A 25642-nucleotide genomic window follows, 5' to 3' on the forward strand; every position below is an offset into this window, starting at 1 on the left:
GATGACGAAATGTCTGGAAACGAACCTTCCAGCTCAGCGAGCAAATCTACATCCAGAACCTCAACCTAAGTTACAAATCCTCTCAAAACTCATGGAATCATAGAAATCACAGCTCGGAAACAGACCCTTTGGTCCAACTTGTCTATGCCAACCAGAAATCCGAAACTAATCTAGTCCCATTAGATTAGATTACTTAACAGTGTGGAAACAGGCCCTTCGGCCCAACAAGTCCACACCGACCCGCCGAAGCGCAACCCACCCATACCCCTACATTTACCCCTTACCTAACACTACGGGCAATTTAGCATGGCCAATTCACCTGACCCGCACATCTTTGGACTGTGGGAGGAAACCGGAGCACCCGGAGGAAACCCACGCAGACACGGGGAGAACGTGCAAACTCCACACAGTCTGTCGCCTGAGTCGGGAATTGAACCCGTGTCTCTGGCGCTGTGAGGCAGCAGTGCTAACCACTGTGCTAGACCATATCCCTTCAAATCCTTCCTATTCATATACCCATCCAAATGCCTTTTAAATGCTGTAATTGTACCAGCCTCTACCATTTCCTCTGGCAGCTCATTCCATACACGCACCACCCTCTGTGTGAAAATGTCGCCCTTTAGGTCCCTTTCAAATCTTTCCCCTCTCATCCTAAATCTACGCCCTTTAGTTCTGGACAGACCAACCTCAGGGAAATTACTTTGTCTATTTACCCCATCCAAACCCCTCAACCTTTGACGCTCCAGGGAAAACAGCCCTAACCTATTCAACCTCTCCCTGTAGCTCAAATCCTCCAACCCTGGCAATATCCTTGTAAATCTTTTCTGAACCCTTTCAAGTTTCACAACATCTTTCCGATAGGAAGGAGACCAGAATTTCACGCAATATTCCAAATGTGGCCAAATCAATGTCCTGTACAGCCGCAACATGACCTCCCAACTCCTGTACTCAATACTCTGACCAATAAAGGAAAGCATACCAAACGCCTTCTTCACTATCCTATCTACCTGCGACTCCACTTTCAAGAGCTATGAACCTGCACTCCAAGGTCTCTTTGTTCAACAACACTCCCTAGGACCTTACCATTAAGTGTATAAGTCCTGCTAAAATTTGCTTTCCCAAAATGCAGCACCTCACATTTATCTGAATTAAACTCCTTCTGCCACTTCTCAGCCCATTGGCCCATCTGGTCCAGATCCTGTTGTAATCTGAGGTAACCCTCTTCACTGTCCACTACACCTCCAATTTTGGTGTCTTCTGCAAACTTATTAACTGTACCTCTTATGCTCGCATCCAAATCAATTATGTAAATGACAAAAAGTAGAGGGCACAGCACAGATCCTTGTGGCACTCCACTGGTAACAAGCCTCCAGTCTGAAAAACAACCCTCCACCACCACCCTCTGTCTTCCACCTTTGAGCCAGTTCTGTATCCAAATGGCTCATTCTCCCTATATTCCATGCGATCTAGCCTTGCTAATCAGTCTCCCATGGGGAACCTTGTCTACTGCCTTACTGTGTCCGTATAGATTACATCGATCGCTCTGCCCTCTAAAGATCAATAGCAAGGCGGCCTTTGTGTGGAGCCGTAAAAAATGGGGGAGATACTAAACAAGTATTTTGCATCAGTATTTATTGTGGAAAAGGACATGGAAGATATAGAATGTAGGGAAATAGATGGTGACATCTTGAAAAATATCCATATTACTGAGGAGGAAGTGCTGGATATCTTGAAATGCATAAAGGTGAATAAATCCCCAGGATCTAATCAGATGTACCCTAGAACTCTGTGGGAAGCTAGAGAAGTGATTGCTGGGCCTCTTGCTGAGATATTTGTATCATCAATAGTCACAGGTGAGGAGCTGGAAGAGTGGAGGTTGGCTAACGTGGTGCCACTGTTTAAGGAGGGTGGTAAGGACAAGCCAGGGAACTATAGACCAGTGAGCCTGACCTCAGTGGTGGACAAGTTGTTGGAGGGAATCCTGAGGGATAGGGTGTACATGTACTTGGAAAGGCGAGGACTGATTCGGGATAGTCAGCATGACTTTGTGCGTGGGAAATCATGTCTCATAAACTTGATTGAGTTTTTTACAGAAGTAACAAAGAATGTGCATATCACTGACGTCAGACTCACTGGTGTTTAGTTCCCTTGCTTTTTGTTACCACCTTTCTTAAACGGTGGCACCATGTTTGCCAACCTCCAGTCTTCTGGCACCTTGCCTGATATATGTTTCCTTCTTTTTCTTAACCAAACTCTCAATTTCTTTAGTCATCACAGCATTCCCAATAGCTACCAGTGAGCACAGACTGGTAGAGGTGGCAAATACCACAGGGTGTCAGCAGTGGTCATCGAGGAAGGCAATGCTACAACGAGATAACACTTTTATAGAGTAACCTCCAGTAATTGCTGCATGAAAAGAAAATACAAACATTGATCTTCAAAACCAAAAGATCTGCAGATGCTATAAATCAGAAACAAAAACAGAAATTGCTGCAAAAGCTCAGCAGGTCTGGCAGCATCTATGGAGAGAGATCAGAGTTAATGTTTCGGTCAAATGACCCCCTCCTCAGAATTGCAGAAGTTCCAAGGACGGGTCACTCGACTCAAAAGGTTAACTCTGATCTCTCCTCACAGATGCTGTCAAAGCTTTGATCTTGTTTGCAGCTAAAGATTTTCTGGTGGTTACTTCCAGGATCCAATCACTGAAGTTACTAACAGGGGCCTTATAAAACTGTTTGAGTGACAGTTCACTGACCACACCACAAGCAGGTCTAGTGCTTGTGATAATTAACCACTTCCATTCTATTAATGCAAACCTTATTATTTTCCATAATAAAAGAGACCATTGGCTAATGGGAAGGTCAGGAGAGGGTACAATTTCGGGACTAACTGAAGGTTTGATGAAGTAATCGCATCAAAATGTTGACCTTTTGGCACACACCTTCTGTACATTTTTCTTTATTATTTCAGATTCTTATTATTAACAACACCTTGCATTTATATAGCACCCTTCATACAAAAAGTGCACACACTTTTGTGGGCGGCACGGTGGCACAGTGGTTAGCACTGCTGCCTCACAGCGCCTGAGACCCGGGTTCAATTCCCGACTCAGGCGACAGACTGTGTGGAGTTTGCACGTTCTCCCCGTGTCTGCGTGGGTTTCCTCCGGGTGCTCCGGTTTCCTCCCACAGTCCAAAGATGTGCGGGTCAGGTGAATTGGCAATGCTAAATTGCCCGTAGTGTTAGGTAAGGGGTAAATGTAGAGGTATGGGTGGGTTGCGCTTCGGCGGGTCAGTGTGGACTTGTTGGGCCGAAGGGCCTGTTTCCACACTGTAAGTAATCTAATCTAAAAAACTTCACAAAGGTGCAAGGACAAACTAATGCAAAAGCAAAGGAAGTATTGAGAAGGATGATGCAACATTTGTTTGACAAGGCAGGTTTTCAGAAGCTCCTGAAGGAAGATGGGGTGCAGAGAGGGAAGTGTTTAATGAACGAGGAGCCTGGATGGCTATAGGCACAGCCATTTACTGTGTGGCAATAATAGATGGGGAGGTGGAAGAGGCCAGAGTCAGAGTAACAAGGAGTGGGATTATAGGGCAGGCCGAGCAACCAGAGGGAGGGTAGGGTTTGACAAGGAGAGGTTGAAACACAAGCATAAGAATCTTAAATTGGAGGTCTCAAAGCAGTGAGTACTAGCGTATTTCTGCAAAGTGGTGTGCATACAGTGTCAGGGGTATGGCTCAGGAAAAGCATAACCTGTCAGGCAGCATCCGAGGAGCAGGAGAGTCGATGTTTCAGGCATAGGCTCTTCATTAGGAATCCATCACATTCCTGATGAGGGGCTTATTGTCCAAAAAGCCTACTCTCCTGCTGATAGAAGTTCATTAAATTCCTCAGGACTGCATGACTCATATTTCAGTTGTATGTTAAAGGAGCTAATATAAGTACAGAGGATCCCTGACTTATGAACGTATGATTTACGAATATGATCCCATAGAGCGTAATTTTAGAGACCCACCATACAAACATTTCCTTATGAACAGCTGCTTTCCATTTCTGCACTGTGTTCCAACTTGTATACAAATAAAAATACAAACAGTGTCCAGATCAGGACCCATTTGCAATCCAGGATAAGACCATAAAATATAGGAGTGGAAGTAAAGCTATTCGGCCCATCGAGTCCACTCTGCCATTCAATCATGGCTGACGGGCATTTCAACTCCACTTACCAGCATTCTCCCCGTAGCCCTTAATTACTTGTGACATCAAGAATATCAATCTCTGCCTTGAAGACATTTAGCGTCCCGGCCTCCACTGCACTCTGCGCCAATGAATTCCACAGGCCCACCACTCTCTGGCTGAAGAAATGTCTCCGTATTTCTGTTCTGAACTTACCCCCTCTAATTCTAAGGCTATGTCCACGGGTCCTAGTCTCCTCGCCTAACGGAAACAATTTCCTAGCGTCCACCCTTTCCAAGCCATGTATTATCTTGTAAGTTTCATAAGAATGAGAGGTGACTTAGATGTTGAGAAGCAAAGACAGTGTGGATAACTGGAGAGTTTTTCCCAGGGCGGAAATGTCTATCATAATGGGGCATAATTTTAAGCTGATTGAAGGAAGGTTTAAGGGAGATGTCAGAGGTAGGTTCTTTCCTCAGAGAGTGGTGGGCGTGTGGAATGCACTACCAGTGACGGTAATAGAACCAGAGACATTAGGGAGATTTAAACGACCCATGGATAGGCACATGGACAACAGTAAAATGAAGGGTATGTCGGTTAGTCTGACCTTAGCATAGGATAAGAGGTAGCCACAACATTGAGGGCCGAAGGGCCTGTACTGTACTGTATTGTACTGTTCTATGTTCTATTAGACAGAGCGGGGCATGCAGGTTACACTGACCAGGAGGTGTGAAAAGGAAGATCAACATTTGACTTAGAATTTTGGTTACAAGTGTGGAACAATTATAGGAATTATTAGAATATCATCGACTGTAGGGAGCTCGCAAAGAGTTGGTGTCAGTGCCATGTTGTATCAGTTACAGGCCAGAGTGGTCTCGTTGTCAACTGTAACAAATCTCCGACTGGATTGAAGGAGATCTCAGAGGAGAATGCTGGGGTGGAACCGCAGAGCGGATGGAAAGGGGTGACATACAGGTCACTCATTAGGGCCTGATTGGAGCTGTAGCCCGGGCAGAGATTGGAATACAAGCAATTTTGCAAAAGACAGGCATTATTTTTGCATTTAGCCAGTACCCTTCCATATTTCATTCTTTATTGCATCTTGCTCTTATATTTTCAAACGCTAGAGGGAACTGTTGAATTCTGAATTAGAGTACAGCACATTGGCTGCCTGATTAGGTACATTAATAAAGTAAACTGTGACACAAGAATAAACTTCAAACCATGAAAACAGGTCAAGTATTCACCGTTTTCTTTACAACTTCTTTCTTTTTGCATTTATATCACATTGAAGTTGTTCCACCTGGGTGGTTTGCAGCTAGAATGGGGTTGTGGTACCAAGACATTAACTCCCATTTCCACAGGGTAACCTCCTGGTTTTAGGAACTTGGCCCCGATTTCCCCACAGGGGGATCTATTTGGAAAATCCAAAGTCAGCTCACTCTACCTGGTTACCTCAGCAACCTGAATGACAGATTTCAGAGCAGCTATGGCAAAAACAAAATAACATAATCCTGTTTATTTATTAGAAGAGATGTATTAGTCACCATAGTGAGGGCAGATGTGAAGGCTACGGGGGGGGTTAGCCATGGGAAATGCAGGATTACAGGGATAGGATGGGGGTTGGGGTCTGGGTGGGATGTTTTTTGGAGGGTCAATGTGGACTTGATGGGCCAAATGGCCTGCTTCCACACTGGAGGGATTATATGATTCTCAATCCAAAGAAGCTGATTGAGTGTTTTTAAGTATGTACACACATCCAGCCAATTGCAGTCTTCTCCCTGTAATGCTATACAAAAGTTCTATCATTGGAGATCTTAAAACTCATAAAGACAGAAAAATCCCTGGCACTTGATCAGGTGTATCCCCAAACTTGCGGGAAGCTAGATAAGGGATTGCTGGGCCCCTTGTGAGATATTTGTGAGGCACCAGTGAGGTGCTGGGAGACTGGAGGTTGGTTAATGTGGTGCCTTTATTGGAGAACATAAGAATGCGGAGCAGTAGGCCATCTGGCCCTTCGATCCTGCCCCACCACTCAATAAGATCATGGCTGATCTTAAGAAAGCTAAAAATCACACAACACCAGGTTATAGTCCAACAGGTTTAATTGGAAACACACTAGCTTTCCATGAGCCCTTCTTCAAGCTCATGCCCGAAACGTCGACTCTCCTGCTCCTTGGATGCTGCCTGACCTGCTTTTCCAGCAACACATTTTCCGCTCTGATCTCCAGCGTCTGCAGTCCTCACTTTCTCCTAGAAGGTTACCTGCGTACAAAGCTGCTGACTATCCCCCTCCAAATGCATGTAAATCCTAGCTCTCAGAGTCCCCTCCAACAACTTGCTCATCACTGATGTCAGGCTCACTGGGATTAGATCAAATGAGATTCAGGGAGGGCTTGCCAACTGGATATAAAAAATTGGCTTTTACGGTAGCAAACGGAGGGTAGTGGTGAAGGGTTGTTTTTCAGACTGGAGGCTTGTAATCAGCAGTATTCCACAGGGATTGGTGCTGGACCCACTGTTGTTTGTCATTGATATAGGCAATTTAGATGAGAATTTAGGACTTAATAGATAGTAAGTTTGTGGATGACACCTAAATTGGTGGTGTAGTCAACATTGGAGAAGATTATCTAAGATTACAAAGGGATTTTTATCAATTGGACCAAAGGACAGAGGAGAGGCTGAGGGGTGACCTTAGAGAGGTTTATAAAATCATGAGGTGCATGGATAGGATAAATAGACAAGGTCTTTTCCCTGGGGTCGGGGAGTCCAGAACTAGCGGGCATAGGTTTAGAGTGAGAGGGGAAAGATATAAAAGAAACCTAAGGGGCAACATTTTAACATAGAGTGTAGAGAAAGTGGTGGAGGCTGTTACAATTGCAACATTTAAGAGGCATTTGGATGGGTATATGAATAGGAAGGGTTTGGAGGGATATGGGCCGGGTGCTGGCAGATGAGACTAGATTGGGTTGGGATAACTGGTCAGCATGGATGAGTTGGACCGAAGGGTCTGTTTCCGTGTTGTACATTTGTATGACTCTGAGTACAGCTGGAGTTTAATTTGGATAAATGCAAGGCATTGCATTTTGGTAAAACAAACAAGGACAGGATATCCACAGTTAATGGTTGGGCACTGGGGAATGTGGTCGAATGGAGAGGTCTAGGGGGTTCAGGTACATAGTTCTTTGAAAGTTGTGTCTCAGGTAGATAGAATGGTTAAGATCTAAAACTTTGATACATCTTCTAGCCCTGATGGGCTACATCCTAGAGTTCTGAGGGAGGTGGCTGAGGAAATAGTGGAGGCGCTGACTGTGATCTTTCAAAAGTCACTGGAATCAGGAAAAGTCCCAGATGATTGGAAAATCGCTGTTGTAACTCCCTTGTTCAAGAAAGGATCAAACTGAAAATGGAAAATTATAGGCCGATTAGCCTAACCTCGGTTGTAGGTAAAATTCTAGAATCCATCGTTAAGGAAAAGATTTCTAAATTCTTGAAAGTGCAGGGTGGGATTAGAACAAGCTGTTTCCGTTAGGTGGGGATACGAGGATGCCTGGGCACAGCCTTAGAATTAGAGGGGGTCAATTTAGAACGGAAATGAGGAGGCATTTCTTCAGCCAGAGAGTGGTGGGCCTGTGGAATTCATTGCCATGGAGCGTGGTGGAAGCCGGGACATTAAGTGTCTTCAAGGCAGAGATTGATAAATTCTTAATCTCGCAAGGAATTATAGGCTACAGGGAGAGTGTGAGTAAGTGGATTTGAAATGCCCATCAGCCATGATTAAATGGCGGAGTGGACTTGATGGGCCAAATGGCCTTACTTCCACTCCTATGTCTTATGGTCTTATGGTCTTAAGAAGGTGTTAGCATGTTTGCCTTCATTGCCCAAACCTTCAAGTACAGGAGTTAGGATGTCATGTTAGGACGTTGGTGATGCCACTTTTTGAGTAATGTGTGCAGTTCTGGTCACTCTGCTACAGGAAGGAAATTACTAAATTGGAGAGGGTTCAGAAAAAAATTACCAGGATGTTGCCAGGACTGGGGGGTTTCAGTTATAAGGAGAGGCTGGATAGGCAGGGGCATTTTTCACTGGAGCGTGGGAGGTTGCAGATGCTCCAGTAGAGGTTTATAAAATCATGAGGGGCATAGATAAGGAGAATGACAGGTGTCTTTTCCCTGGGGTGGGGGGGTTCAAAACAAAGGGCATATCTTTAAGGTGAGAGGAGATAGATTTAAAAGAGACCTGAAGGACAAGTTTTTCACACAGAGGATGGTTCACATGTGGAATGAGCTGCCGAGGAAGTGGTGGGTGCAGGTACAGTTATAGCATTCAAAGTTTGTGAGAAGATTTGTAGCTCGGGTGCTCGTTGTTGTGGTTCTGTTCACCGAGCTGGGAATTTGTGTTGTAGATGTTTTGTCCCCCATCTAGGTGACATCCTCAGTGCTTGGGAGCCTCCTGTGAAGTGCTTCTGTGATCTTTCCTCCGGCATTTATAATGGTTTGCCTCTGCCGCTTCCGGTTGTCAGTTCCAGCTGTCCGCTGCAGTGGCCGGTATATTGGGTCCAGGTCGATATGTTTGTTGATAGAATCTATTATAGAATTTATAGAATTTAAAAGACATTTGGACAGGTACATAGATGGAAAGATTTAGAAGGATATGGGACAAGTGCAGGCAAGTGGGATTAGTTTTCTTTGAGAAACTTGGTCGGTATGGATGAGTTGGAATGAAAAGTCTGTTTCCATGCGGCATGACTCTATGTGCTGGATGTCTCATATATACACAGACATTGGTGGTAATCGTCAATTATCAGTAGGTCCATGGGGATTTGATCATAAAGTTGACTTTCTCTTGTTTCCTCAATTTGTCCTCCTGTTGACAGACAATGGTCATTTATGCCACAAATAATTTTTGTAACTTAAACTGGCATATTATTGAGAACTGGGCACAACTGGATTTCTGCAATATTTCTCAGGCCTGTAACATCAGGAGCCAAGCTGTTCAAATATACCAACTTCCTTGTGTTGGTCCCAAACAGCTCACTCTTAGAACCAGCCTATGCTCTTCATTCAAGAGGCATTGTCCATCTGCTACATATCAGGCACTGCCAGTCTGCTATTCATTGGCACTGCCAGTCTGCTATTTATTGGGCAGTATCAGTCTGCTACTTATTGGGCACTGCCAGTCTGTTATTCACTGGGCAGTATCAGTCTGCTATTCATTGGGCACTGCCAGTCTGCTATTTATTGGGCACTGCCAGTCTGATATTCACTGGGCAGTATCAGTCTGCTATTCATTGGGCACTGCCAGTCTGCTATTTATTGGGCACTGCCAGTCTGATATTCATTGGGCAGTATCAGTCTACTATTCATTGGGCACTGCCAGTCTGCTATTTATTGGGCAGTATCAGTCTGATATTCACTGAGCAGTATCAGTCTGATATTCATTGGACAGTATCAGTCTGATATTCATTGGGCAGAATCAGTCTGATATTCATTGGGCAGTTATCAGTCTGCTATTCATTGGGGAGTATCGGTCTGATATTCACTGGGCAGTATCAGTCTGATATTCACTGGGCAGTATCAGTCTGATATTGATTGGGCAGTATCGGTCTGATATTCACTGGGCAGCATCAGTCTGATATTGATTGGGCAGTATCAGTCTGATATTCATTGGACAGTATCAGTCTGATATTCATTGAGCAGTATCAGTCTGATATTCATTGGGCAGTATCAGTCTGATATTCATTGGGCAGTTATCAGTCTGCTACTCATTGAGCAGTATCAGTCTGATAGTCATTGGGGAGTATCAGTCTGATATTCATTGGGCAGTATCAGTCTGATATTGATTGGGCAGTATCAGTCTGATATTCATTGGACAGTATCAGTCTGATATTCATTGGGCAGTATCAGTCTGATATTGATTGGGCAGTATCAGTCTGATATTCATTGGACAGTATCAGTCTGCTATTCATTGGGCTGTGTTAGTCTGCTGTCCACTGGACACTGCTTTCAGTTTGATTGTGTGCAAAATGTAGGGTAGTTTTAAAGAAACATTCTCTACCATGATGACATCCCTTAAGTTTTAAGGGAAATTGCTTCCAAAACACATTAAATAGCCCATGGACTAACACTCTGAGTACAATATGTCAACGGCCCAACTGGATCTGACCCAAAAAAGCAGACTTATGAATGGACCTCTCGTATGTTCGAGTTGATCTCTGCACCTTCTCTGTAGCTGGAACACTATATTCTGACCTGTGACCTTGGTGTACTTTTGTGAGGTTTGGTTTTTTGTCTGGATAGCACGCAAAACAATACTTTTCACTGTATATATGACAATAATAAATCAAATCAAAAAGAATGATTTTTGTCTCTTTCTGTGTTATGTGCTGTAAGTGACTGTAGCAGACAGAAGCAATTGTTGTCAAAGCTGATGTCATCAGTCTGACCTTGGTAGTTGTGCGAGATGCAGAGGCAGTGAATGCCAAATGGAACTGGAATGTTCGGTTGACCCTATAATGTTAGGTTACTTTGCAGGAATGCAGACAGGCAGTATTGTTCAACTGAGAGGAATGCACTACCCAAAGACCATGCTTCCGATATGGTGTGTTGTTCTTTCGTTGGAATCAATCAACAACTTCCTTCCCAGCATCAATCATCTTGAAAATTGAACAAATGTGTGGATCCAAATTTTCAAGACATTGTGTAGGAAATTAGTGTCCAAATATCCTTAAATCTCATTTCTCAAAATAGAGAAACACATTTGAGAGTCTGTGACATGAAGAAGATAGCAGCATTGATCAGTCCACAGACCATTGGATAGACAACAGAAATCTTATGAAGTGTTACTTTCTTATGCAGATAGAAATGACGAGGAATTACTTCTCTCCAATCCTCATCAGCATTTGGAATTCTCTTCATGCAGGGAGCTAGCTCATTACATTTATTTGAGGATGAATATTTGATTGGCGAGACTGTCAAAGGTTATGGGATCAGGAAGATATGTAGCTGCAATCAGATCAGCCATGATTATATTGAATGATTGAGCAGGCTCTGAATGGCCTACTCCTACTCTTATTGGTGGAGAGGCGATTGCCTAGTCAACGGAATATTATTACTGGACTGTTAATCCAGAGACCTAGATAATGTCCAGGGGACCTGGGTTTAAATCTGCCTCAACAGAGAGTGAAATTTTAATTCAATTAAAAAAACCTGGAATTGAAAATATAACAATGACAGAGAATCCATTATCGATGATCAGGAAAAATCCATCTGGTTCACCAATGTCCTTTAGGGAAGGAATTCTTGCCTGGTATGGCCTACATGTGAGACAAGACCCACAGCGATGTGGTTGACTCTTAACTGCTCTCTGGGCAATTAGGGATGAGCAATAAATGCTGGCCTAGCCAGTGACACCTTCATCCCATGAATGAAAAAAAAAATTCCCATGCTCTTCTTGTGACTCCAATGCAGTGTATGTAGGAATCCCTTCAACTCCTTCAAATTGTGGTCTGAGCCCCTAAGGGAAAGGACCATGACATCTCTGGTAGTACATTGGACATTGGCCAAGTAACTGCAGTGCCTTGGGCCAGGGACCAAAACAACAGACATTAAATTGTCCAAATGTCACTGTAAGCAATAACCTACATTGTTAATCGTTGGCAGTGCCAAACCACTCAACTCTGGGTCATCATCCTGTCCACTGCTATGGTCAGTTATATCCAAACCCCTGCATGATATTGTATCCCCTTCGTACATTTACAGCAATTGCTGTAATTAGGGGTCTGTACTAAAAATTCAGAAGTGAATAATTTCCCACATCAGGGTCCCATGCAGATTTGACAATACTTAATGACAGTGATTTGGGGGCAGGTCAGTTTGGTTTATACAACCCTAAAATAACTAATTTCTGTTATTATCTGAATACTGAACAAATTAACATCCAAATCTGTAAATGAAATGAATGATTTCATTCTTTGGAATGAAGTTCAATTAATTAAGAAGAGAAGCCACTTTATTATTTGATTTTTTTGATAGGCATTAGAAAGAAAATTGAAAATGAATCCTTTTGTGCCTTGACTATAGTTTCTATTTTTATAACACAGTGCAGAAAACCAAGGTGGACTGAGAATGCCACTTACATTATTTTACTCCTTTTAATATTGCTCCTGAAATCAGCAAATAAAAGCATCCTTGTTCCCGATAGACAGGGAAAAAAAAAATGAATGCCCCATCCAAACATAGAAACAGGAGGAAGAGGAGAGAAATGGCTCAACATATTTTCCCTCATTACTTATAAAAACGCATGTTGATAAACAGTGGTTTCAGTCAGGTCTGCCTTATGATATATGAACCAGTACATTTCAATACAAGAATGTGATATAGGAAATGTAAACACACATTTTACATTCCAGTGAAAAGGGTGGGACACTTAGTCCTGAGACCAGTAGTGAACATACTGTTTTAACCTCAATGTCAAGTCACACAGGATAGAAGGGTACGTATATTGTAAAGGCAACCTCATACCGAGTCTAGTGGGGCACTTTGTAAAAATGTATATTTGTTTCGTCAATTAGATTTTCCCATCCTATTTTCATCTCTGACTATTTTTATCAGACCTCCAGTCAGTCAGCCTATCAATCTTCATGTGCCAATATTTGCACAGTAAAATAATGAGTTATAATTACTGTGTAGTAAAATCTCTGTACAGAAAGTGATACAAGATTTGTTAAACTTAATTCACAGATTGAGGGCAGTTAAGAGTCAGCCATGTTGCTGAAAGTCTGGAGTCACATATAGGACCCTGACCAGGTAAGGATGGCAGTTTCCTTCTTTAAAAGGCATTAGTGAATCAAATGGCATTCCCCCCTCCCCCAAACAATTGACAATGAATTCATGGTCATCATCAGACTCTTCATTCCAGGTTTTTTTATAATTGAATTAAAATTCCACCATCTGCTCTAGTGGGATTTGAACTATTTAATCCTGGGTCTCTGGATTAACAGTCGAGAGTGTGGTGTTGGAAAAGCACAGCAGGTCAACAGCATCCGAGGAGCAGGAGAATCAATATTTCAGGCATAAAGCCTTCATCAGCATTCCTTCACGAGAAATGTGGTTGCTCTGAAGTTTGAAGTAAATAGTTTAGTTACATAAAAACAGCAACAACAGTAGAGTGATAAAGAAGGCATATCGCATGCTTTATTGGTCAGGGAATTGAATACAAGAGTCAAGATGTCATTTTGCAGCTTTATAAGAATTTAGTTAGGCCACACTTAGAATATTACATTCAATTCTGGTCACCACATTAGAGGAAGGACATGGAGACTTTGGAGCGGGTGCAGAAGAGGTTTACCAGGATGCTGCCTGGATTAGAGGGTAAGAATTATAAGGAGAGGCTAGAAAAACTCGGGTTGTTTTCCCTGGAGTGGCAGAGGCTGAGGGGAGACTTGATAGAAGTCTGTAAAATTATGAGATGCATTGATAGGGTTGACAGTCAGAATCTTTTTCCCAGAGTTGAAATGTCTAATACGAGGAGCTATGCCCTTAAGGTGAGAGGGGAAAGATTCAAAGGAGACATGAGGGACAAGTTTTTTATTTAGAGCGCGGTAGGAGTCTGGAATGCACTTCTATGGATGGTGTTTAAGACAGGTATGATAAGTGCATTTCAGGGACTTTTAGATAAACACGTGAATATGTGAGGAATGGAGGGACATGGACCCAGGGCAGGTGGAATGGATTAGTTACATTTGGAGTCATGTTTGGCACAACATCGAGGGCCAAAGGGCCCATTCCTTTGCTGTATTGTTCTTTGTTCTAGTAAATGAGTAGAAGCGAGTCTAGCTTTGAGCTAGAAATGAAATAAGGAAAAGCATATGAGTCACTTAGGGCAGGCCAGTGATTCAATGGAGAAAATAAACAACTTGAGATTTATTTAAATCAGGAATTCCACTGGCTTACATAATTATTTCATTTTATTTTTTTTCCCACAAGGTACAGGTTGATGATGTCAGTGTATGAGATTTGGTAACGTACCAACATATGTGTTAGGAGTAGCAGTAGACCATTCAGCCCCTTGAGTCTGTTGCGTCATTCAATAAACTCACTCCACATTTCCAATTATTCCATATTTCCACCTACCCCTGATAACCATTCACTTCCTGGCTTATCAGAAATCTATCTTTGCCTTAAAAATATTCAAAAACTCTGCCTCTACTGCCTTTTGATATGGAGATGCTGGTGTTTAACTGGGGTGGACAAAGTTAAAAATCACACAACACCAGGTTATAGTCCAACAGATTTATTTGCAAGTACAAGTTTTCAGAGTGCTGCTCCTTCGTCAAGTAGCTAACATCCAAAGCAATCTGTTAAAATTCTTTGAGGAGATAATGAGCAAGTTAGACAAAGGAGAGCCAGTGGACATGATCTACTTGGATTTCCAGAAGGCCTTTGACAAGGTGCCGCACAGGAGGCTGTTAAATAAGAAAAGAGGTGTTAGAGGCAAGGTGCTGGCATGGATGGAGGATTAGTAGAAGGCAAAAATTAGGGATAAATGGGATCTTTTTCAGGATGACAGCTGATGACTAGTGGGGTGCCTCAGTGGTCAGTGTTCTGAAGACAATTATTTACGTTATACATTATAAGTTTACAGTCAGGATGAAGGAACTGAGGGCATTCCTACAGATTTGCCAGTCATGACCTCCCCTTGATGAAGTCATGCTGACTCAGCCATATTTCACCACACACTTCCAAGTACTCTGCAATCTCAGCATTGCTGCTAAGTTGGCAGATGGCACAAAGATAGATAGAGAGACAGGTAGTGTTAAGGAAGTGGGCAAAGAAGTGGCAGATGGAATATGATGTGGGAAAGTGTGAGGTTATGCATTTTGGTCGGAAGAATAGAGGTGTAGACTATTTCCTAAATGGAGAAAGGCTTCAGAAATTGGAAGCACAAAGGGACTGGGGAGTCCTAGTTCAGGATTCTCTTAAGGTTAACCTGCAGGTTCAGTTGGTGGTTGGGAAGGCAAATGCAATATTAGCATTCATTTAGAAAGAGCTAGAATACAAGAGCAGGGGTGTACTGTGTAAGGCTTTGGTCGGACTGAATTTGGAATATTGTGAGCAGTTTTGGGCCTTGTATCTCAGGAAGGATGTGCTGGCTTTGGAGGGAGTCCACAGTGGAGGTTTACAAGAATGATCCCATGAATGTAAGTCGTCATGTGATGGGTGGTTGAGGACTCTGGGTCTGTACTCTGCAGAGTTTAGAAGGATGAGGAAGGATCTGATTGAAACTTACAGAATACTGAGAGACCTGGATAGAGTGGATGTGGAAAAAATGTTTCTGCAAGAAGGAGAGACAAGGACCCAAGGGTGCAGACTCAGAGTGAAGAGATGACTCTTTACAACTGAGCTGAGGAATTTCACCAGCCGAAAGTGGTTAAACAGTGAACTCATTGCATCAGAGGGCTGTGGAGGCCATGTTAAGACAGAGATAATAAGGCCGTGATTAGTAAGGGGGTTAAGGATTACAGGGGGATATCAGGAGGGTAGGGTGGAGAAGCTTATTTTTACTCATACAACGGATGAGGGCATCACTGACTAGTTCAGCATTCATCACCCATCTATAGTTGCCCAGAGGACAGTTAAAAGTCAACTACATAGCGGTTGGTCTGGAGTCACAGGTAGGCCAGTCCAGGTAAAGATGGAAGTTTCTTTCCTTAAAGAACATGAATGACCCTTACAATGAACTCATGGTCATTATTAGACTCTTAATTCCAGATTCTTTTTAATTGAATTTAAATTCCACCATCTACGATGGCAGGATTCAAACCTGGGTTCCCAGATCATTACATGGTTTTCTGGATTAACAGTCCAGTGATAATACCACTAGGCCATCGCCTTCTCAGCACAAAACAACCATGATCAAATAGTGGAGCGGACTCACTGAACTGATGGGCCTAATTCTGTTCCTATATCTTGCAGTCTTAGCTTGGTTGGCTGGAGCGCTGGCTTGTAATGCGTGATGAGAACAGTGTAGGCTCAATTTGTACATCAGCTGAGATTACCATGAAGGACTCTATTTCTCAGTCTCTCTGCTCAGCTGATGTGTAGTGACCGTTTCTAATGAGAGAGCAGCCATCTGGTCAAATAGGACAAATTGGTCAAATAGGACTCTGACAACTTTACCCACTGTCTACGGTAATCTCGGATGTTGTCTCACCAATGCCCTCTACAACCGAATCTGACTTTTATATTCAATTCTCCCCGCAATAGGGAAGCAATGACTACCTTTTGCACACATGCACTAAAATGCAGAAAGACTCAGCTATCTGGCTTCCCAGCCCTGTATGACACCATAGAACCCACTGAATGAATAATTTAGTTAATGCCGTTCACCTGCCTTCTCCTCATAACTCTGAATATTCTTCCTTTCAAAATTACAATCTAATTCCTTGTTGAAAGCTTTGTTTGAATTCACCTCCAATATACTCTCAGACAGTGCACTCCAAACATTAACCACTAGCCATATGAAAAAGTTTTTCCTCATGTTGTTATTGATTTGTTTGCCATTTGGACAGCATAGTGGCCCAGTGGTTAGCACAGTTGCCTCACAATGCCAGGGACCTAGGTTTGATTCCACCCTCTGGTGACTGTCTGTGTGAGGTTTACACATTCTCCCTGTGTCTGTGTGAATTTCCTGAAGGTGCTCTGGCTTCTGATGTGCAGGTTGGGTGGATTAGGCATGGGAAACGCTGGATTATAGGGCAGGAGGGGTCTGGGTGGGATGCTCTTTGGAGCATTGGTGTGAACTCATTTGGCCTGGTTCCACACTGTAGAAATTCTATGAATTACTTTAAGTCTGTGCTCTATCATTCTTAATCTTTTCATGATTAGGAACAGCTACCCCTGTCTACTCTTTCCAGACATCTTGTGATTTTGAATACCTCGATCAAATTTTCTCTTAGTTTTCTTTTACCCAAGGACAATGTCAACAACAAGTTCCAAAGCACTCTGTAGGAGTAAATTGGCCTAAAACAACATGGAGCAACTGAAGAAATCCTTCGTAAAGTCAGAAGTGATGCAACAGGTTCCTACATATTCTCTATCTATAAATTCTGTGTCTGTGTGCTTCCCTCTATTTCACCTGATGAAGGAGCAGTGCTCTGAAAGCTTGTGATTTCAAATAAACCTATTGGACTAGATCTTGGTGTCATGTGACTTCTGACTTTGTCCACCCTAGTCCCACACAGGCACCTCCACATCATGAGCTCCTTGGCAGTTTGTGGTCTTCCATCTGTAGACTACAATACAGAGTGGAGACACTGCAGAGAAAAATCACAAGGCTGATCAAAACATCAGCGTCTTGTCTTATGAAGGAAGATTCTAAAAAGTTGGGATTTTCAGCCTTATTCACAAGTAATAGAATGGGAAAAATCAAATCCAGAAAGTTGCTTTGAAATAGCTTGCACAATTTAGACAAGGAGAAACAGGTTCCATTTATGAAAAGCTGTGATCTATCTCAGCAAATCATTTTCTCCCAGTCCATAGAATATACTCCCACATTCAAAGGGGAAGGAAGATATTTGGAATAATTTAAGGATCGATTAAAGGTGTAAGAGCAAGATTAGGTTTATCCTGGATACCTAAATGAATCAACAAATTTCCTCATATTTTGTTGTATTTGACAAAACAACAGTTGTTGAATACAATCTTCTGAAATATTGAGAATTCTTCTGATGTTAAGATCTGCTGGAGTTTCCTAGAATCTTTTGCAAGTACTTGCAGAACAGTAAGATTAGATATCATTCAGCATCCTATAGTATAAGACAAGCTTTATGTCCTCCAATTTTAATTTGTATGTACATTTATTGCATGGTGATATTATGATGGCTGAAGATCATGGAACAAACAAGCTGCAGCATCATGGGGTCACTGTACTGGGGTCAGGGTAGGGTCACGATACCGGGAACAGAGGTGGGGTCACTGTACAGAGGTCAGGAGTGGGGTCGCTGTACTGGTGTCAAGGATGGGGTTACTGTCCTTGGGCCGGGGATTGGGTCACTGTAACGGGGTCACAGTGGGTCACTGTCCTTGGGCCAGGGGGTGAGGTTACTCTAATAGGGTCAGGGTAGGGTCACTGTCCTCGGCTTGGAGTGGGGTCACTGTCCTCAGGATAGAGGTATGGTCAACATACTAGGGTCAGGGGGTGGGGTCATCGTACTGGGGTCAGAGGGTGAGGTCACTATACTGGGGTCAACGGGTGGGGTCACTGTACTGGTGTCAGAGGGTGGGTCACCATACTGGGACCAGGGGGTGGGGTCACTGTCCTCGGCTTGAATTAGGGTCACTATCCTCAGGCCGGAAGTTGGTCACTGTACTGGGGTCACAGTATGGGGTCACTCTAATGGGGTCAGGGTAGGATCACTGTCCTTGGCTTGGAGTGTGGTCACTGCCATCAGGACGGAGGTAAGGTCACCATACTGGGGTCAGAGGGTGGGGTCACTGTACTGGGGTCTGTGGTGGAATCTCTGTACTGTGGTCAGGGGTTGGGGTCACTGTACTGGGGTCTGGGGGTAGAGTCACTGTACTGTGGTCAGGGGGTGGGGTCACTGTAATGGGGTCAAGGGATGTGATCACCACACTGGGGTCAAGGGGTGGGGTCACTGTACTGGGGTCAAGGGGTGGGGTCACTGTACTGAGGTCTGGGGGTGGAGTCACTGTACTGTGGTCAGGGGGTGGGGTCACTGTAATGGGGTCAAGGGATGTGATCACCATACTGGGGTCTGGGGGTGTGGTCACTGTCCTGGGGTCAGGATAAGGTCTCTGGATTGTGGTTTGGAATGGGATCACGGTGCTTGGTTTAGCGCGGGACATAGCTTTGGGATCAGGGTGAGGTCACCATCGTCATTGTTGTTAATGTTCATGTCATTGTGTTTGGGTAAGAATCCCAGGACAGAATTAGCTGCAGATGCTGTGATTTCTGTACCTGCGCCTGTCAAGTCCCTGCTTAACTTCATATATTGTGGGCAGCACCGTGGCACAGTGGTTAGCACTGCTGCCTCACAGCACCAGGGACCCACGTTCAATTCCAGCCTCAGGTGACTGTCTGTATGGAGTTTGCCCATCCTACCTTTGTCTGCGAGGGTTTCCTCCCACAGTCCAAAAAAGTGCAGGTCAGGTGGGTTGGCTATGCTAAGTTGCCCATGGTGTTAGGTGTAGGGGAATGGGTTGGTGTGGACTTGTTGGGCTGAAGGGCCTGTTTCCACACTGTAAATAATCTATACTTATGAATTACTGCTCCTTTGATGTTGCCTGAACTGCTGTGCTTTTCCAGCACCATGAATCCAGAATCTGGTTTCCAGCATCTGCAGTCATTGTTTTTACCTGAGTGTTCAGCGTATATTTTTAAATTTTACAAATGACTCAAAGTTTGGAAATATCCTTCAAGATGAGGATTATTTGTTGGCTTCAAGAGGCTATAAATCTAGTGGAATGTGTTGATATGTAATAGGTCACCGTGAATGCAAGGAAGTGTACAGGGCTCAGGAGCAGAAAACTTGGGGTATAAGTGCACAAATTGTTAATGTTAACTCTGATTTGCCTTCCCAGATGCTACCAGGCTTCGAGTTTCTCTTGTAATTTCTGTTTTTGTTTCCGGGTTAGACAATGGCAAAATCATCATTGTAACAGGTGACAAATTGTGGTGATGATATAAATAAAAGAAGTAATCATAACTCAAGATAGTTATAGACAATTAAAATGATTAAAGTAATGTATAACGTATAAAATAATAAACAAATTACACAATTATGGTCATGCTAGCCTACAAATAATTACATTGTACTCCACTTAATTTCCAGAATAAAAATGACTGTCTCCTCACTCAACATTGTGTGTTGAAGTTCACAGATTAAATAGTGTTAGGTTGTCAGAGCAGAATTAAATTCTTAATCACGTACTTATGTTTTATAATTTGTATTGACTGGTAATACAGAAGGTGTAGGAGAAAACAAACGCAGTAGCAAAATGCTGCAGCTGCTGTAAAGCTGAAATATAAACAGAAAAGAGCTAGAATCATTCAACAAGCCAGACAGCATCTGCTGAAAGGAGCAGAGTTAATGTTTCAAAGAGATGACCTTTCATCAGACATCAAGAGAAGCATAGTTCTCTGCTAGTATAGAACTTGTGTATGGCTGAAAGAAAGACACGTTTTATCAAAGATTTTCATCTTAGGTCAGGACAATCACAAAGCCAGAGGTCACACAGCACAAGGTCATTGCCCAACAGGTTAGTTAAAATTGCAAGCTTTTGGAGCACTGCTTCTTCGTCAGTTGTATTTCCTATCCATGTATTTGTCCAAATGCCTTTTAAATATTGTTAATGTACCCGCCTCAACCACTTCCACTGGCAGCTCATTTCATATGAGTACCACCCTCTGTGTAAAAAAAGTTGTCTCTGAGGTTCCTTTTATTCTTTCCCCTCTAACTTTAAACAGATGTCCTCTAGTCCTCAATTCCCCAATCTTGGGAAAAAGACAGAGTGCACTCATCTACCACTGCCTCTCATGACCTGGTACACTTCTGTAAGATCTCCCCTCAGTCTCCTTTGTTCTAAAGAAAAAAGTCCTAGCTTGTCCAACCTCTCCCTATAACTCAGACTGTTGTGTCCTGGCTGTACCCTTGTAAATTTCTTCTGCACTCTTTCCAGGTTAATAGTTTTTCCTATAGCAAGGTGACCAAACTGAACACAGTACTCCAACTGTGGCCTCACCAACATCCTGTACAACAAAACATAACTTCCCAACTTCTATACTCAGTGCCCTGACTGATGAAGGCCAGTGTGCCAAAAGCCTTCTTCACTGCCCTGTCACCCTGTGACTTCACTTTCAGAGAACCGTGCTCCTGAACTCTGAGGTCTCTCTGTTCCACTACACTCCTTAAGGCCCCACCATTCACCATGAAACTCCTACTTGATTTGACTTTCCAAAATGCAAGATCTCACACTTATCTATATTAAACTTCATTTGCCATTTCTCAGCCCATTTCCCCAACTGATCAAAGTTCTGCTGCAATTTCTGATAACCTTCCTCACTGTCCTCGATACTGCCTATTTCAGTGTCAGCTGCAAACTTATTAATCATGCCTGTACATTCTCATCCAAATTATTGATATAGATAACAAACAGCAATGAGCCTAGCACCGACCCCTGAGGCACTCCACTAGTCACAGGCCTCGAGTCTGACAAGCATCCTTCCACTATACCCACTGCTTCCTGCCATCAAGCCAAATTTGTATCCAATTTGCCAGCTCCCCCTGGATTCCATATGATCTAACCTTTCAGAGCAGCCTATCACGTGGAACCTTATCAAAGGCCTTACTGAAATCCACCTAGACTACGTCTACCGCCCTGCCGTTGTCAACCTTCCTGGTCACTTCATCAAAGAACTCTAACAAATTTGTGAGGCATGATCTCCCACCCACAAAGCCATGCTGACTATTCCTAATCAAACCCTGTCTTTTCAAATGCACATATATCACATCTCTCAGAACCTTCCCAAGTAACTTACTTACCACAGATGTTCGGTTTTCTGGTTTGTTGTTTCCAGTGTTTTCTTGGCAGCCCTTCTTGAATAAGACCATAACATTTGCTACCCTCCAGTCTTCTAGGACCTCATTTATGGCTAATGGTGATGCAAAAATGGATATCATATGGACGATGATGGAATAGTGTCGGTTAAATGGGCTTCAAAATGGTTTCGCAGATCGGCATAACATCGAGGGCTGAAGGGCCTGTACTGCGCTGTAATGTTCTATGTTCTATGTGCTAAAGATATCTGCCCCCCGCAAATTTTTCTCTTGCCTCTTGCAGTGTACTTGGACATATCTGGTCAGGACCAGGAGATTTATCCACCTTCATATATTCCAATACATCCACTGATGTATGAAGAAAGATTATATCAATTAGGACTTTATTCACTAAAGTTTAGAAGAATGAAGCGAGATCAGAGGTTACATCTTCAAACTTGGTTTACTTAATCTATATGAAGATTAAATTTACTTTTTTCAATGATTAGATTCCCTACAGTGTGGAAACAGGCCATTTGGCCCAACACATCCACACTGATCCTCCGAAGAGTAACCCACCCAAACCCATTGCCCTACTCTATATTTACCCCTGAGTAAGGACCCTAACACTATGGGCAATTTAGCTTGACCAATTCACCTAATCTGCACATTTTTGGATTGTGGGAGGAAACCAGAGCACCCAAAGGAAACCCACGCAGACACGGGGAGAATGTGCAAACTCCACACAGATAGTCGCCCAAGGCAGGAATCGAACCTGGGTTCCTAGCACTGTGAGGCAGCACTGCTGAGCCACCGTGCTGCCCACAGTGGAGCAAGCTGCCAGAGGAAGTGGTGAAGGTGAGTACAGTTACAACAGTTAAAAAACATCTGGATGGGTTCATTAATAGGAAATTTAAAAAAAAATATGGGCCAAATGCTGGCAAATGGGACTTGGTCAGATTGGAATGTCTGGCCGTTGTGGATGGGTTGAACCAATGATAAATGTGCTGCCTTTTTTGCACGCATTTATAATGTCCTGATTTTTTCCTCTGCCATATGATACAGTGACTGTAAAATTCTAATAGCACCAGACAGAGTAAAAACAGAAAGAATGTCCCTGGTGACCAGGAAGACTAGATCAGGGGACACAGTTGAAGGATATGGGGTAGGACTTTTAGGACTGAGAAGAGGAGAAATATCTTAACCCAGAGAGTGGTAAGCCTATGGAATTTTCTGCCACAGAAAGCAGTTGATGCTGGAATTAAATAAAATTCTTAGGATTAAAAGGATCAAAGAATATGGGAAGAAAGCAGGAGTAGGATGATCAACCATGATCATACTGAAAGGCAGAGCAGGCTTGAAGGTTTGAATGGCCTATTCCTAATCTAATTTTCTATGGCACCTCTTTGGGATCCTTTACTGGAAGCTAAATCATTGAGTGCATTCCAGATAGGAATTTCTAGATTTCTTGGAGAATAATGACATCAAAAGGTTATGAAGATACTGTGGGTACGTGCCATTGAGGTAGATTAGATTAGACTTACAGTGTGGAAACAGGCCCTTCGGCCCAACAAGTCCACACCGACCCGCTGAAGCGCAACCCACCCATACCCCTACATTTATCCCTTACCTAACACTACGGGCAATTTAGCATGGCCAATTCACCTGACCCGCACATCTTTGTGACTGTGGGAGGAAACCGGAGCACCCGGAGGAAACCCACGCAGACACGGGGAGAACGTGCAAACTCCACACAGTCAGTCGCCTGAGTCGGGAATTGAACCCAGGTCTACAGGCGCTGTGAGGCAGCAGTGCTAACCACTGTGCCACCGTGCCGCCCACAAGATGATGTACTGTGATCTTTTTGAATGGCAAAGTTAACTCAATGGGCTTAATGGCCTACCCCAGCTCCAATGAAGTAACAAAACAATTGTAACGCCCTGCAACATTCCCTGTGAAGTCTGCAAGCTAGGTGCAGAATCTGTACAGCATTCTTTCAACACTTTTTTTGGGAACAGGTCACTACAGAATAAGTCTGCACCTTAATGGTATTAGTACCAGGCTATTAATCCAGAGCTCCAGGTAATGTTTTGGGGAAGGAGAAGAAAGTGAGGAATGCAGATGAGTCGAGAGTGTGGTGCTGGAAAAGCACAGCAGGTCAGGCAGCATCCAAAAAGCAAGAGAATCCTGAAGCCATTTCCTGATGAAGGGCTTATGCCAAAAAGTTGATTCTCCTGCTCCTCAGATGCTGCTTGACCTGTTGTGTTTTTCCAGCACCACACTCTTGACAATGTTTTGGGGAAGAAGAGTCAGATCTGAAGTAGGATCACTGGACCCGAGGCGTTAACACTGCTTTCTCTCCAGACATGCTGCCAGACTCACTGAGTTCCTCCAGCAATTTGTGTTTTCGTCAAGGTTCTGGGATCCGCATTCGAATCCGGTGGAATTTGAAATCAATAAGGAATCAGGGATTGAGAATCTAATGATGACCACGATACCAGAGTTGATAGTTCAAGGGAAAACCCATCCTGGGTTCATTGATGTTCCTCAGGGAAGGAAGTCTGCGGCTAAACACAGGTATGGCCTTAGTGTGACTCCAGACCCCATAACATTAACCAGGAGGGAGACCCCATCAAACCCTTAACTCCTAAGACTGGGGGCAAAATGGTTGTGGAAAGTAAATGGTGGTGGTGAATGAATGGGAAAAATCTCCCAACCTTTGAAACTTTAGGGGTCGCAGCACGTGCTCTCCCTGGGGCTTGGCGGGAAAAAACGAGAGGGGGGCGCAGTGCGCAGGCGCACACGGTGGGAAGGCGCAGCCCCTGCCGTAGCAGCAGGAGGTGGGACCGGTGACGTCATAGCAGCGGCGCCCCCTGACGCAGGACCCGCCCCACTGACGCGTGTGCGTCAGACGGCGGGGTTGATTTGCATAGCCCGGCCGCGGGGCATGCCGGGAAGGTGCGCCGGCTGACAGCTGTCGCCTCCTGATGCGGCTCGAGGGAGCTCGGCGCCAGGTGAGTGCCCGCCGCCGCCCCGGCACCGCGGCCTCGCCTCGACAGGCAGGGCCCGAATAGTATAGGACAGGACAGGACAGGACAGACCGCGGGCCGGAGCTGGAGCCACAGGCCCCCGCCCTCCAGCCGCGCTCCGTCCCGCTCGCACTCCCGCCCGCACTCCCGCCCGCACTCCCGCCCGCCTTACATAACCCACATTGATCTGTCTGTCAGTGTGTTGTCCGTGTGTGTGAGCGCGAGCGCGTCAGGGTGAAGCTCAGTAAACGTTTCCATGGCGACAGGGGGAGGAGGGAGGCATCACCCGCTGTCAATCAGGGAAGGGGGCGTGGGGTCAGACTCCAGGTCACTTCACCCTGGGGGGGGATAGGGTCAGACTGCAGGTCACTTCACCCTGGGGGGGGATAGGGTCAGACTGCAGGTCACTTCACCCTGGGGGGGGATAGGGTCAGACTGCAGGTCACTTCACCCTGGGGGGGATAGGGTCAGACTCCAGGTGACATCACCCTGGGGGGGTGAGGTCAGACTCCAGGTCACTTCACCCTTGGGGGGGGGGGGGTGTGGGGTCAGACTCCAGGTCACTTCACCCTTGGGGGGGGGGGGTGTGGGGTCAGACTCCAGGTCACTTCACCCTTGGGGGGGGGGGTGTGGGGTCAGACTCCAGGTCACTTCACCCTGGGGGGGATGGGGTCAGACTCCAGGTCACTTCACCCTGGGGGGGATGGGGTCAGACTCCAGGTGACATCACCCTGGGGGGGGGGGGTGAGGTCAGACTCCAGGTCACTTCACCCTTGGGGGGGGGTGTGGGGTCAGACTCCAGGTCACTTCACCCTGGGGGGGGGGTGGGGTGTGAGGTCAGACTCCAGGGCACTTTGCCCTGGGGGGGGGGTATGTG

The 25642-nt window shown here is 44.5% G+C and overlaps 1 protein-coding gene across 4 annotated transcripts in view; it reads left to right on the forward strand.

The window, feature by feature from the left end:
* Nucleotides 1-24677: 24677 nt before the first annotated feature.
* The window catches only part of mrtfba (myocardin related transcription factor Ba), a 240664-nt gene continuing 239699 nt past the window's right edge, over nt 24678-25642 (forward strand). For 2 of the 4 annotated variants that reach the window (XM_060840446.1, XM_060840449.1), the window contains exon 1: nt 24678-24750. The gene's annotated coding sequence lies outside the window, so the exon portion shown is untranslated. The remainder of the gene's footprint in view (nt 24751-25642) is intronic. The other 2 variants (XM_060840447.1, XM_060840448.1) reach the window with 2 other exon arrangements.

The sequence above is a fragment of the Hemiscyllium ocellatum genome, chromosome 20, assembly GCF_020745735.1.
Source record: "Hemiscyllium ocellatum isolate sHemOce1 chromosome 20, sHemOce1.pat.X.cur, whole genome shotgun sequence".
In the NCBI taxonomy this organism is placed as follows: domain Eukaryota; kingdom Metazoa; phylum Chordata; class Chondrichthyes; order Orectolobiformes; family Hemiscylliidae; genus Hemiscyllium; species Hemiscyllium ocellatum.